The sequence below is a fragment of the Triturus cristatus genome, chromosome 11, assembly GCF_964204655.1.
Source record: "Triturus cristatus chromosome 11, aTriCri1.1, whole genome shotgun sequence".
Taxonomy (NCBI): domain Eukaryota; kingdom Metazoa; phylum Chordata; class Amphibia; order Caudata; family Salamandridae; genus Triturus; species Triturus cristatus.
In genome coordinates this window covers 163,721,599-163,736,069 of record NC_140594.1, presented here as the reverse complement: position 1 = coordinate 163,736,069, position 14,471 = coordinate 163,721,599, and the positions used below count along the sequence as shown (strand labels likewise).

General features: G+C 46.4%; 1 protein-coding gene across 1 annotated transcript in view; it reads left to right on the top strand.

Annotated features, from left to right (window-relative positions):
• Positions 1 to 14,471, top strand: part of CFAP251 (cilia and flagella associated protein 251) — a 670,115-nt gene that overhangs the window by 136,166 nt on the left and 519,478 nt on the right. The gene's annotated exons all lie outside the window — the stretch shown is intronic.

Genomic DNA, 14,471 nt, shown 5'->3' with positions numbered 1-14,471 from the left:
TCAGAAAACCTGAAAACCAAGTTCGTAGAGTTTGTCAAAGAATGTGAAGAAAAATCAGAACTTTGCAAGTATTGGGGAAATGTTTTACACATTATAGCTCTAGTGAAAAACTTGGTACATGCTGATCAGGAAGGCAACTGGGAGCTGCATGTGAATACTGTGGAGTCACTGATTACTGTGTTTCGCAAATTCTATTGCATAACCTACCTGAGATATGGGTCCTAGTATATAGAAAGAGTGAAGAACCTAGAGGTGGCAAAACCATACCTCTACAGAAAATTCATCCAAAGACATTGTGTGGTGAAAGACAGCGAGGGAATTTTCAAAGCTGTGGCTCCAGATATGAAACTGGAACAGATGATCCAGAGATCACAGAAACGTTCCAAGGGAATTGATGGTCAGACAAGTAAAAGTTAATGTATTGCTCAATGGCAGCTAGTTTTCCATGAAGGCCTTTCTGTCTGCAAAGTTTTCAGAGAGATGGCAAATTCAAAGTTAATGGACCATTGTGAAACTGTTCCTCAACATGAACTTGTGGGAAAGAGAGGGAAACATTTTTATAAACACGTTGACAGCCATCTTCATGCAGGAGCAAGGAAACCCCTTTGAAATGACTGAGCCTGTGCAACTACACAACTTCATGACCAAATAATATGTGGATAATGATATAAAGACATGTCTACTAGATGTCCTGCAACATGGATCAAAACTATACACAGAACTGAAGCAGGAGAAATCTGTATTGAAAGAGAAAAAGCTGTTTGACATAATTACTAAAGCTAAACACCCACTCTTTAATTGCCATAGTAAGAGTTTCACCCAGCTAGCCACTACAAAACAGGTTACAAAAAACAACTTTCACAAGCACATAGAGAGATAGATGTAGAAAAAAGAGGTGAATTTATCGAGGATATTCAGTCACATGATCTTTTTCCAAGAAACGCATTATTTGATGGAGATGCTACAACTAAACCAGTCAAGCACAAACTCGTACAAGAGCTCGAAAAAACCTTTCACCTGAAGAATTTCAATTAAAATAGGTGTCCTTATTGAACACTGCTGTTGTTGAGGGCTATATGACACAATTGCGAATAGTCAAGATTTCATCCATACAAAACTTCGGAGAGGTCGTTCAGACTGTTCTACAGATATCAAAGTCAGTGTACACCTTGCAACAACTGCACATTATCTTTCGCAGTTATTTTGAACTATCTGTCAAAGAATGTGAGAGAATCAGACGAAAGTCTACAAGTGGAATAAATTTGACTTGCCTGCATCGAAAATTCGACACTTATACTTGTGCAACTTGATAAATTCTGGTCATCAACATTGACCAAGATGAACTTGAAGATGTTAACTCGCCAAAACATTGCTGATGCTTCAGTAAACACAGAATTTCCAATTATTGCAAGTGGAGTGATTGTCAATGAGAAGTTGGTGCCCGCAGAGAGATATTCAAAAGGTACAGGCCATATTGTTCAAGAACTTAACAGCAAATTCGAGGAAGCTGACCTTTGTGTTGTGCCACATGTTGAGTGGACTCTTCTAAATGGTTCAGAGAAAAGAGGGGGGGGAGAAAATTTAAACTTACCTTACTGGTGGCCACCTCTCCTTCATTCTTCTTGCGACAACGCAGGAACAGGAAGCACCCAGGCTTCCAAACTTCTCTAGCGTGATTGGTCTGAGCACTGTCGTTCAGATGGGTTATGGGTGCCTGTGCATATTCTTCACCTAAGCTGTGCATCACAACCGGTGGAGTACATGCAAAGTGCGCATGACTGTTTGGACGGCCCAAGATGGCCAGTGAAACTGTTATGCGCACTTGGAGTGTGCCACCACTTCTCCCCTGCTCTGTGGGCAGCCCCGCTTCACACCTACAGAACTGCAAGGAAAAAAAAAAAAGGTTAATAACATAGCGATATTATCATTTTATTTTTTTGTGGGGCGACGCTCCTCCGCCTTAGAGGAGTAGCCGCCACTGTTATTGCCACCATTTTGGAAAAAGGCAGAATGGTTGCTCTGAGGAGTTTTTTTCCGTCTCTATAAGACTACTTCACCCCCAAAACCTATATTTTGACACCCAAATGAAGTATTTTTTAAAAGGTCATCCAGAAAACTTCAGCCCGGATTAGCAATGTCTACCCAAGCTTAATTACTTCTCTAATGATCCAAAAACACAAATCAAAAATTAAAATCTCTGGACAACAACTTTTTTTACAGAGGTATATCAGGGGGCCGGGATTATTACAGTGAGTTCTGTGCTGTATGTCTCTCAACTGGGTCTTGTTCTTACTTTAAAAAAAATTAAATTGTATTTTATGAAGTATATTGAAGTTTACTTTGCTGGATGATGTTATCAGTGTTGTCATTTGAGATGTCCTGCAGTGATGTCATTGACCATGTCATGAGTGATGTAATATGAGAGGTCATAAGCAGTGCATTGTGGGGGTGTAACTCATAGTTAGCATAGGTAACTATAACTGCTGAATTCATATGGTTTTGTGTGTATAAAATCTGAGCCTAACTATAACGTCCCGGTAACCTTAGGTTTTTCGGTGAATTTCTATGTTTTTTTTAATGCGATTTCCTAACTGTAACATTCCTGTAACCTTTAATGTTTTTGTGAATTTCACAGTTTTTTTTATATAAAGTTTACTACAATTTCACCAATAAGATCCATTTGGTAATATACATTTTTACAAGTTTATAAAACATTTTAACAACGCATTTATTATTATACAATTTAAAACCAACAATTAACAAATGAACATAAATTATTAAACTTTTTACAAATGAAAAACACAAAGTCTTTCTCTGTTTTCCATTCAATTTATTGATCTGCATATCCACTGCGATGCCACTACAAGTCTGGCCACCCATCCACATTGAAACCACACACTAAATCAGTTATTTCAGTTTCACATCTCTCTGAAGGCAGTCTCTGCAGCACAGTTCTATCGTATTTGTCCATTTCCTTCACAAGATGAGAGTTTCAAAGTTAAGATCTCTTCTGCTGAAGATAAAAGTGAAAGGAAAGAGCAGGACGAAGAAGAAGAAAACTTACCACCTCCGAAGAATTCCTCCGACGTTTGGAAATATTTCTCCATCCCTTCAGGAGAAAAGAAAGTTTTTGTGAAAATTCTCCAATGCCTTCTATGCAGGAAAAAAACTGCCAGGAGTTACTCTGAAGAAGTGTTCACATGGCACATTGTCTGTTTTGAAACACCTGAAAACCATACATGCAAGGACGTAGCAGAGGATAATAAGTGAGAGGAAAGGTGGTGCATCATCATCAGCAGTTGGACCATCTGTGGGATCCTTATCACCTAACCAGATACTTACCATCCCGCTGTTTCACCAAAACTGCAAGACATTGTCACTCGTTGTGCCAAACACCTTATGCCAATTGAACTAAATAGATTCTCTGTTGCCTAGTTTATGGATGCTATCAAGAAGCATAATTCTTAATATTTGTTTCACCTCATCCTTCCATCTTCCATTACTCTTTAAGCACAAGTAGATGTCTGAAAAGCAAATATAGAATACATTTAACTTGAGACTAGATTACATTCTATAAGCAAGAGAGTAGCTACATAAGTAGTTATGTCAGTGTGTAAGAGGCTGTGTAAGTGTCTGAGTATGGGTATATAAATGGGAATATGAGTGGCTGTACAGGTAGGTGACTGGGTGTGTGAGTGGTTGAATGGATATGTGAGTGAGTGTATCAGTGCCTCTTTGAGTGAGTCATTGGATGTGTACATAGCTGTGTTAGTGTCTGACTGGGTGTGTTAGTGACTGTATGGGTGTCTAAATGGGTGTGTAAGTGGCTGTATGGATTGGTAACTGGCTGTGTTAGTGAGTGTTTGGGTGTGTAACTGTGTGCAAGTGGCTCTATTGGGGTGTATACATAAGTGCTGTATGGTTGCGTGACTGTATGTATAAGTGCCTCTGTTGCTATCTGACTGTGTGTGTGAGTGGCTGCATGGTTTTGTAAATGGGTATGTGAGTGGCTATAAGGATGGGGGACCGAGTGTGTGACTTGGATTATGGGCGTGTATGTAAGTGTGTGTGTAACTGACTACCTGAGTGCTGGATACATGAATGTCTGTATATGTGTATGAGTGTGTGTGACAATGCCTGTATGGGTGTGTGAATGACTATGTAAGTAAATGTATAGGTGAGTAAATGGGTATGTGCATGGTTTTAGGGGTGTGTGACTGAGTGCATCAGTCCCTGTGGGGATATATGAGTGGCTGGTACATAAGTGCTGTTGTGGGAGTGTAACTGGGTGTATAAGTGCCTGCCTGACTGTGTGACTGGGTGCAAATTACATACTATTAAATTACACACTATAAGCAAGCACCCACTTCTAATTTCTACCACATTCATTCATACTGGCTTAATAAAATAGCTATATTTTCAGTATACCAATTCCTCTTCCTCCATTGCTGCTCACTATGGGGCATATGCATCAACCAAAGTAATACCGATTCCTTAATAGCGAAAAATAAGGAATCGCCATTAAGGAATCGGTAATTGGCATGCATCAACAGATTCGGTAAAATTTAGCGATTCCTTAAAAATCGCTAAATTTACCGATTCCTTAATAGCGGGGCACGCAAACGGCCCCACTAGCAAATAGCGAGTTCGGTAATACCGATTTGGCTAATAGCGAGTTCGGTAATACCGAATTAGCAATTACCGAATCGGTAATAGCGAAATCGCAAATTGCCGCGTCGCACCGGGAACAGGCTGATGACATCACCAACCAGGAAATACTGCTGCCCCACCCACATAGCCTCGACAGAGGAGCAGACAGGAGCTGGAAAGAAGGACAGGCTGTGCAGAGTGAGGCCACACAGATTCTGCCAGTCACAGCACACATCCATCATGTCGCAGGAAGTGCCATCCAGCGCTGAATCTGCACGCAAGCGCAAGAAGAAGTTTTCAGACAGGGAGCTGGAGTACCTCATCGAGGGAGTGGCCAGCAAACACGACCGCCTCTTTGGCAAGCTGTCCCTCAAGGTGCCTGAGACCGAGAAGCGGCGCATCTGGCAGCGCATCCGTGAGAGGGTCAATGCGGTTGGCGTCACTAGCCGCAGCATCGACGATCTCAAAAAACGGTGGTATGACCTCCGGAAGCGCGCAAAAGAGAGGATTGCTGAGAGGCTCCGGGAGGCAAGAAGGACTGGAGGCGGAACAAGCACTGCACCATCCAACACAGCCCTGGAGGACCTTGTGGAAGGGACGATAGAGCGGGAAGCCGTCGTGGGGGTGATCCAGATGGACACGTCCGGCGCAGCCACAAGTGCCCAAGGTAAGATGCATGCCTGTGCCACACCCAGCATAGCGTAAATCCATACCCATGCCCCCAGCCCAATCCCACTGTGTCTGCAGCTCTGGCACAGACAGTTCCACACATGACACTACTGCATCTTGGGAGTTGTAGTCTAGTCAGCCCAGAGTGCAGGCACAGGCGTAAATCCTCACACAACACATATTTTGTACATGGCTGTAGACTGTTCATTTGTTGGACCACAGAGGGACATTGATGGGTACAACACTATGTAGGTGTAATCATCCCACTAATCATGCACTGTTTCACACACAGATGCATCACCTGGGGACTCTGACGACAGCGACCAGCTGATCATATCTGAGACACCCGTGGAGTCAGACCAGGAGACTGTGCAGGATGCGCACGCACCGCCAACACCTGCCACCCCACCAGCACAACCTCCACCAGCGCCACAATCATCGGCACCAGCACCAGTGCCACAAGCCAAGGCACCACCACCTGCGCCACAAGCAACGGCACCAGCAAGCCAGCCTGCAGCCAGTGCAGCCACAATACCGCAGAGGCACAGGCACCAAGTTGCGCCCTTGCAGGAGATGGCAACCCCCCCCCCGCAATTGGCACCCACGCAGCGCACATCCACACCACCTGCTGCACCACATGGAGGCTCAAGACACGCACGGCGTCACAGGGCCCGTCGCAGTTCCGTCTCCTCAGCTGACCAGGATGTCCCAACAACCTCTGCAATTGAGGAGAGGATGCTGCGCACACAGAACCTGCAGGGAAGACATGTGGCTAGCATCAGCTGCAACATCGTGCGCCTAGCGAGGGAGATGCGCGCCATGACTGCAGCAGTCACCGACATGGGCTCCGCGGTCAGGGACATGGGCACGGCGGTCAGGGACCAGACCACTGCGGTTGCTGATGGCAATGCTCAGCTCAGGGAGGAGGTACGTGAGCTCACCCGTGCCATCAGGGAGGGCCATGAGTCCCAGAGGAGGAGTAACCGGCAGCTAATGTTGCGTTCTGCCGCCGCTACCAAGGCCATACAACGGCACAGCAACTGCACCGCTGTGTTGGCACGCCGCACAGTCTCCCTGCAGGTGGACCTTGGGCACTTCTGCGGTGATGTTGCCAAGTCACTGGGACACATCACCACTGCTGTGGAACAACTGCAGAGCAGCACATGCAGTGCTGCAGCATTGGGAGGGGATGACACCAGTGAGGCTGCCTCCAGTGTCAGCAGCGTGTCACTGGCAGAGGCCAGCACCAGGCGCCGAAGTTCGCGTGCCTCCACGGGGACAGGCCGTGGTGAGGGTTTGGATGCACCTGAGCGGAGGCTTGGTGTACGTGGCAAGCGGCACTAGAAATTTGGACATGCTGCAGGTCCATGGTGGAGCAACCATGGCCATCCAATTATTCTGTTTGCACAGGCCTGACTTTAAAGAACCTTTTATTTACATTTATGCAATCGGAGCATGATTCACAATGCTAGTTCTGTTGCACAATCCTCTGTGCTACTGTGCATTAAACAGTTGCACCCAACACCAACTTGTAATGTCTCATTTTACCCAGGGTCAAAAATGATTTTGCGTTATGTCTGTCCGCCTCCTATGGCCCTCTGCTGTGTTAGGGATGTGTGCCGGTCGTCGTTGGGCGGGTGGTTGGTCAGCCTGGGGGTCGTCATCCCTGTCCACCTCCATGGGTATCCCCCTTCTGGTGGCAATGTTGTGCAGCATTGCACATACAGCAATTATTCGACAGCATGTGTCTGGTTGGTATAGCATTGCGCCGCCAGTCTTGTGGAGGATACGGAAGCGGCTCTTGAGAATCCCAAAAGTCCGCTCTATCACATTCCTCGTGCTGATGTGTGCAGCGTTGTAGCGATGTTCCTGCGGGGTTGCTGGATTTAGGTATGGGGTTAGTATGTATTCCCGCAGGGCGTAAGCACTGTCACCTAGAAGATAGAAGCATAGACTTAGCATTGGTGATGTACATACATGTGTGGTGTTGGTGTGGGGAAGCGTAGTTCTACTTACCTAACAGGAGTCCCTCTCCAAATTCGCCATTGAGTAGTCGCCTGTGCATTCCACTGTTGCGGAAGATGTATGAGTCGTGTGTGCTCCCTGGGAATTGTGCCACTAGGTCCGTTATGATGTTGTTGGCATCGCACACAACCTGCACGTTGATCGAGTGGTATGACTTGCGGTTCCTGAAAAGGTACTCATTTGCTGACGGAGGGCATATGGGGATATGCGTGCAGTCGATGCATCCAATCACATGTGGAAATTGTGCCACCTGGTAGAATGCCTGTTTGGTGCGGTCCAACTGCTGTGGGGTTGTGGGGCAGCTGATGTGTCTGTGGAGCATTGTCAGCATGGCATCTAGGAATTTTTGGAAGAAGCGTGACAGTGCGCTTTGCGAGACACCTCCGGCAACCGCAATTACCCCCTGGAAACTCCCTGAGGCCAGTAGGTGCAGGCTGCATAGTACCTGAACGTGCGCAGGGATTGCATTTGTCCGGTGGGTCTGGTGCTGCAGTATTGGTTCCAGGTCTGCAATCAGGCGCATGATCATAGCGCGATTGAGGCGATATTTCTGGTACACCTCGTCCTCATTCTGGCCGAGCAGGGTTATGCGCAGTCTGAACACTCGCTCCTGGACCCTTCTCCTGCGCTGTCCTGCTGCATTGATCCGCATCCTCCTTGCAAGCACGTAGAGGGCAGCCATTTTGTGGGAGCCAACAGGGTCTCCTGGGCCAAATTTAAGGGTTTAGTGATTGCCTCAATCATTTGCACATGTTGGAATTTTTTTTTTTTTTTTTATTTATTTTTTTTGTGACTTTACCTCCAGGTTTTGATTCCCCTTATTTAGCTCTGGCAAAATAGCGATTTTTGGGATTTTCGTTATTAGCGAGTTTTGTTGCATTGGGGTGCGATTCGTTATTTGCTATTGGCAATTTCCGGGAGCTAATAGTGATTTCGGTAATTGCGAATTCGGTATTTAGCGATTCGGTAAATTAGCATTTTGGGTATTAGCGATTCGGTATGTCCGAGGTTATTTATTTAGCGATTCGTTATTTGCTCGGGTTTTGGGTTGATGCATTGGGATTGGGTATTTTTAACACAATACCGGGAGCTATTACCGAATCGGTATTTTACCGACTGGATTTTGGCTTGATGCATAAGGGTGTATATTTTTACTTAATGTTTTCATCTAAACTCCCATCTATTTTGCCTTTTACTGTTGTGTCTAGAAGCTGCACATGTCATTTCAACTTATATACACACACTTTTTTTAATATACTTTTTTATAGTACAGCCTAATTAACATACCTGTAAAATCTCTTTGCTGTTGTCCAACATTTAGTGTATTATCTGTTAACATCTGTTTTCCACTGCATATTTCAGGTCAGAGATATGGCTATCCTCCTCCACTCTCAGTAGAAAAATACCTAAATGGCTACCCTTCCTCATGTGCTCTTACTCATACTCCTAAACTTAGCAAATCACAGACTTCCTTTCATCTTTTATTTTTTTATATCACCCTAAATGGCCACTATTTCTTTAACACTTTCCATGTTTCCTCTAAAAAAAAGGCCAATTTTGGTAGGTTATTCACAGAACAACCGCGGCGCTCCGCGCGACCCTGTGTAAATCTTCGGTGGATCCACAGAGCTACACAGAAGCCCTGAAAAGCATTCAATAGTCTGCTGTAAATGCTTTTTATTTGTTTCATTTTGTAAACTATTGTCGATTATAAGACATACACTCCCTACTGAGCAATTTATATACACCAGTCTGCTTTTCCGTTCCGCACTGCAGTCTCTTTTGTTACCTTCCCCTGCACTCTTTTTTCTCCATTTCCATAGTAACCATGCTTCTAGTAGTCTCTGCCTACCAGTAGGAAAAAGTTCATAAGACTTTCTCTAAACAGCATACTAGCTTCACATTAACTGTAGCAGGTGTGGTTGACTTCTGGCAATTCCAAGCATATCCCAAACAACATAACTTTTTTTCCCCAAAGCCAATCACAGAGGTAATTACTTTTTTTGTTAAAGTGACTACCTGATTTTATTTCCCTGCACATCTCCATCCAATCAAATACGTTATTTTATATATTGATGTGCAGTCCTCCACTTTAGCTGCCTTTCATCTTCAAAACTGCCTTGTTCTGCTGTAGCCTTTTCCTGTGCACTACTCCTGCTTGTCTCCAGAATGCTTAGAGTCTGGATTGTGGGCCATAGTTTTGTGTTTTGGGTCAGCAAGAGTGCTAGAAAGAGTGGCATTGACAGGTACCTAGGTTTATCAAATTTAGACATCACTTGGGTTGGCCAGAGAGGGTTAAAGTGGCAGCAATTGCTGCCTTTGGTTGAAAGCATTGCAGATTGCCAACATCCAGACCTCATGATTGTGAACTGTTGTGGCAATGACCTAGGCACAATTACTGGGGTAGGACTGGAAATCCTAATGAAGGATGCATTTGGTAAATTGATGTTATTTTTCCCTCATACTGCATTGGAGTTCTCCAACATTTGCCAAAGAACGAAGTGGCATTGTTCAACCCAGTTTAGATCACAGTTGGAGAACTCCAGGAAACATGTCCATAAAGCTGTTTCTGCATTGCTCCGAGACCACAAGATTGGCTTTATATACCATAACAACTTACACTTTGAGGTGGACAGAATATATTGAAAAGACAGAGTCCATTTCACAGACACAGGCAACAGGGGGTTCCTGAAAAACATAAGACTACATCCTTTTCTATGAATAGTTATCATCTACACAACATAAGCCCAAAGGCTCTTTTCAGAACAAACCCTTTTCCCAAACACTGGTTTTTTTTTCAAAATCCTTATTTGTCATTTCTCACTCAGATCTGCAGATCTGCCGCAGATCCTCAGCCAAATAAGGGATCTGCCAGCTTTGCTACGAGCGGATATGCGAAGAATCCACAGATATGTCCCCAATCAAAAGCACACATTCAATACAAAATAACAACACATTTAATACAGTGGATGTGTGAGTGGCTGTATGGGTGTGTGGCTGGGTGTTTGAGTGGCCGTAGAAGTGTGTGAGTGACTGTGTGGGTCTGTACTGGGTGTGTAAGTGGTTATCTGAGAATGTCCAGGTATATCACTGACTTTGGGTGTGTGAGAGGGTGTGTGAGTGGCTGTATGGGTGTATGAGTAGGTGTATGAGTGGTTTTCTGGGTCACTGAGTGGGTGTGTGAGTGGTTGTGTGGGTGTGTAAGTAGGCATATGAATGTTTGGTGGGTGAGTGTATGAGTGGGTGTGTAAGAGGCTGTGTGGGTCTCTGAGTGGTGTATGAGTGGTTGTATGAGTATGTGAGTGACTGTGCCAGGGGTTTTGTTGTATGAGTGTGTGAAAGGCTATGTAAGTGGCTGTGTAGGTCTGTGAGTGAGTTTGTAATTGGCTATATGGGTGTGTACATGGCTGCATGAGTGCCTGTGTCGGTCTGTGAGTGGTTCTCAGGGTCTGTGAGTGGATGTGTAAGTGACTGTATGGGTGTGTGAGTGGGTGTATGGGTGTGTGAGTGGGTGTATGGTTGTGTGAGTAGGTGTGTGAGTGGTTGTGTGGGTGTGTGAGAGAGTTTCAATGGGTGTATTTTTGTGTGTAATTGGGGTCTGGATATGCCAATCCGTTGCGGATTCACACGGGGGGTGCTGAGCGCCGCAGTGGATCCGTAGATCCTCACGCACCCCCCTGACAAGGTCCCTTACAGCCTCCTCTATCAGTCCCATAGGGTCAGGGCAGCTCCACCCTGAAACCGCATATCCTATTTCTGCTTTATTCTCCCCCCCACTCCCCCCCGGAGCTGTGTCCTGATTGGCATAGTGTTGGGTGCAACTTTCCTATCAGGTTGCTGCCAGCCAATTGTGGCATTGCTGGTGGCACTTGGATCCATGTCATAAATACATAAATCTTTTTTCTTTAATAACTCCAAAACTACTGAACAGATTTACACTAAATTACAAAAAGCACTCTTTCTACACCAAGGTCTAGCTTTCTGCTAAATTTGTTGTAATTCCGTTAAGCGGTTTGGTCTCTCTCTCTCTCTCTCCCTCTCCCTCTCCCTCTCCCTCTCCCTCTCCCTCTCCCTCTCCCTCTCCCCTCTCCCTCTCCCTCTCCCTCTCCCTCTCCCTCTCCCTCTCCTTCTCCCTCTCCCTCTCCCTCTCCCTCTCCCTCTCCCTCTCCCTCTCCCTCTCCCTCTCCCTCTCCCTCTCCTCTCCCTCTCCCTCTCCCTCTCCCTCTCCCTCTCCCTCTCCCTCTCCCTCTCCCTCTCCCTCTCCCTCTCCCTCTCCCTCTCCCTCTCCCTCTCCCTCTCCCTCTCCCTCTCCCTCTCCCTCTCCCTCTCCCTCTCCCTCTCCCTCTCCCTCTCTCCCCTTCTCTCTCTCTCTCTCTCTCTCTCTCTCTCTCTCCCCTTCTCTCTCTCTCTCCTCCTCTCTCCCCTCCTCTCTCTCTCTCTCCTCCTCTCTCTCTCTCTCTCCTCCTCTCTCTCTCTCTCTCCTCCTCTCTCTCTCTCTCTCCTCCTCTCTCTCTCTCTCTCCTCCTCTCTCTCTCCCTCCCTCTTTCTCTTTCCCTCCCTCTTTCTCTTTCTCTCCTTCTACCTTTCCCTTTCCCCCTACCTCTCCCCATTCCCCTCATTGAATTCTTTGGCTATGCAGTAGTACTAATTGTTTATTTCAGATTTAAAATGTTTTAAGTTCCTACATAAAATTATTCCGTACGGTATGCCTTCGCCGAAGAAGGTCTGAATGTGCATCCACGCAAGTCAGATGGATCCAAAAAGCTCTTACGTCCTTGAACACCACAGAATTGAAGAGTTTCCTCAGGCTAGCCACACACTGTGGCAGGTTTGTCCACAATCTCCGAACCCTGTTGAAACCTCCTAAGAGTGATAACAATGATCAATACCCAGTGGGAATGGAAAGCTCAGGCAGGGGAGCATATGAAAATTTTGAGAAAGCACTACTACATGACACAATGATGGACTGTTTTCTTCGCCTGAAGAACACAGACCTCATTGTAGATGCAAACCATTTAGGATTTGGTGCTGTCTTTTTCCAGGAACATGAACGACGAGTATGGAATCCTCTAGCATTTGCCTGCAGGGCTCCAACCGACATGGAAACAAGCCATGTATAGATCGAGATGGAAGCCCTCACCATCAAGTGGGGATGCCACCGCTTTCACCTGCATCTTTACAAAGCAAGTGTTCAAAGTTGTCTCGGACCAAAAGCTGCTGGTCCACCTGTTCGCTGGCACAGTGCAGCATCCTCAGCTAAGGATCGAGAGGTGGATAGTGCAGCTCCAGCAATATGCCTTCATAGTTGTCTACAAGCAGGGTGGCAGTAACCTGGCGGACTTCTTGTTGAGGCACCACCATGCACCCTGATGAGGAATGACAGCACCAAGTGACGATACAGAAGAATATATCCATCTAGTCGCTCTGAGTGTCTGCCTGAAAGCCATGACCTTGGAGGAGATCCTGATGGCATCAAAAGAAGAAGACTGCCTACAGAAAGGTGTAAAAGCAATGCAACGACATAAGTAGGTAGCGTTCTTCAGAGGCTACCACCGATGGGGTTGTGCCGATAAGCTGATACTGTCTAAACTGTGGAGGATGCGAAGGGAGTTGAGCACCACCGAAGATGGACTCCTTATGAAAGCAAATTGAATTATGGCACCTAACGCACTACAAAAGAGGGTGATTGAGCTAGTGCACCAATAGCATCAAGTTTTGCCGAGACAAAATCACGACTCAGGGAGAAGTTGTGGTTTCCCATACTGGATTAAACAGGGGAGGAAATTGTAATGACATGTCCGTCAGGCCTGCTGATGTGAGGAGCCTACTTCCCAGACCCAACTGTGACAGAGAGGCCCTGTAGGACTCTGTGTCAAACGTCAGCGTGGATTTCAGCAGTTTTCCACATAATTGACTGTCATTAGTAGTAATGGACGGGCCCTCTAAATACCCGATAGTGGTTTGACAACATCGATGATATTCACAAAAGCCGTCCACTGTTGAGGAAAGTGTGTGCTTCTTTTGGCCTGCCAGTGGAGATCAGAAGGATCTGTGTTTCAAGGAGCACAATGCAGCGAGTACTTGGAACATCTGGGAATCGAGCACCAGAAGATAATGCGTCAATGGCTGCACCTGGAGATAATGCCTCAAAGGCTGCACCTGGAGATAATGCCTCGGTGGCCAGACCAGAAGATAATGCCTCGGTGGCCAGACCAGAAGGTAATGCCTCAATGGCCAGACCAGAAGATAATGCCTCAGTGGCCACACCAGAAGATAATGCCTCAGTGGCCACACCAGAAGATAATGCTTCGATGGCCTCAAGCCAAGGGAGATGTAGAACCCTCAAGAAGTCCCTGTGTATTGGGGTAGACGAAGGCGAGGACTTGAAGTGGTGTCTCTACCACTTCTTACGAATATACTGCAATACACTACATAGCACCACCAAATGCTCTCCCTTGACACTCATGGTCGGAAGACCAGTGTGTTGTGTCCTATGAAGGTAGACACCTGGAGCCAGGAGGTATTATTAAGTCTTTTTTATTCAGTCTTCAGTACAGGTTACATCAGTCTTTAATCCAGCCAGCACAGGTGTGGTACCAGCGCCACCAGGAGCAGCCTGCCTAGCTGCTCAGCCCATCTCTAACTGCCAACACTCATCCACTCAGACACCCAGGCATTGCATGCATCACAGGCACACCAACATTCCATGACCATCTCACGCTCTGGCTGAGCAGCTAGAGGCAGCAGGGCTGGGATACTTGTTATACAACTAAGTAGGGTACAACACAGTGCTTGACAGTATTCCACCAGGGCCCAACTGACAGCCAACCTCCGTGGACACCTCTGACACCCAAGGAAGGCCGAGGGTGAATGTCATCTTGGCTGGAAATTCTGGACTCCAATTGAAAGGGTCCATGGATAGTCAAGAGTCCAGGGCACCAGGTGTCTGTCTGCGCCCCAAGGGAGTGAGGAGGCGACTTGAAGCGTCTCATGGTTCAAAACAGTCCCGCGCCAAGGGACATCAGAAAGAATCAGCCCTCTGTACTGGGGCCCTGAGGCCCCCAATGCCGTTCACCGGGAGTTTCCAGCCAATTGTGCTTGGTAAAACTGCAGGCGCTCAAATGCCC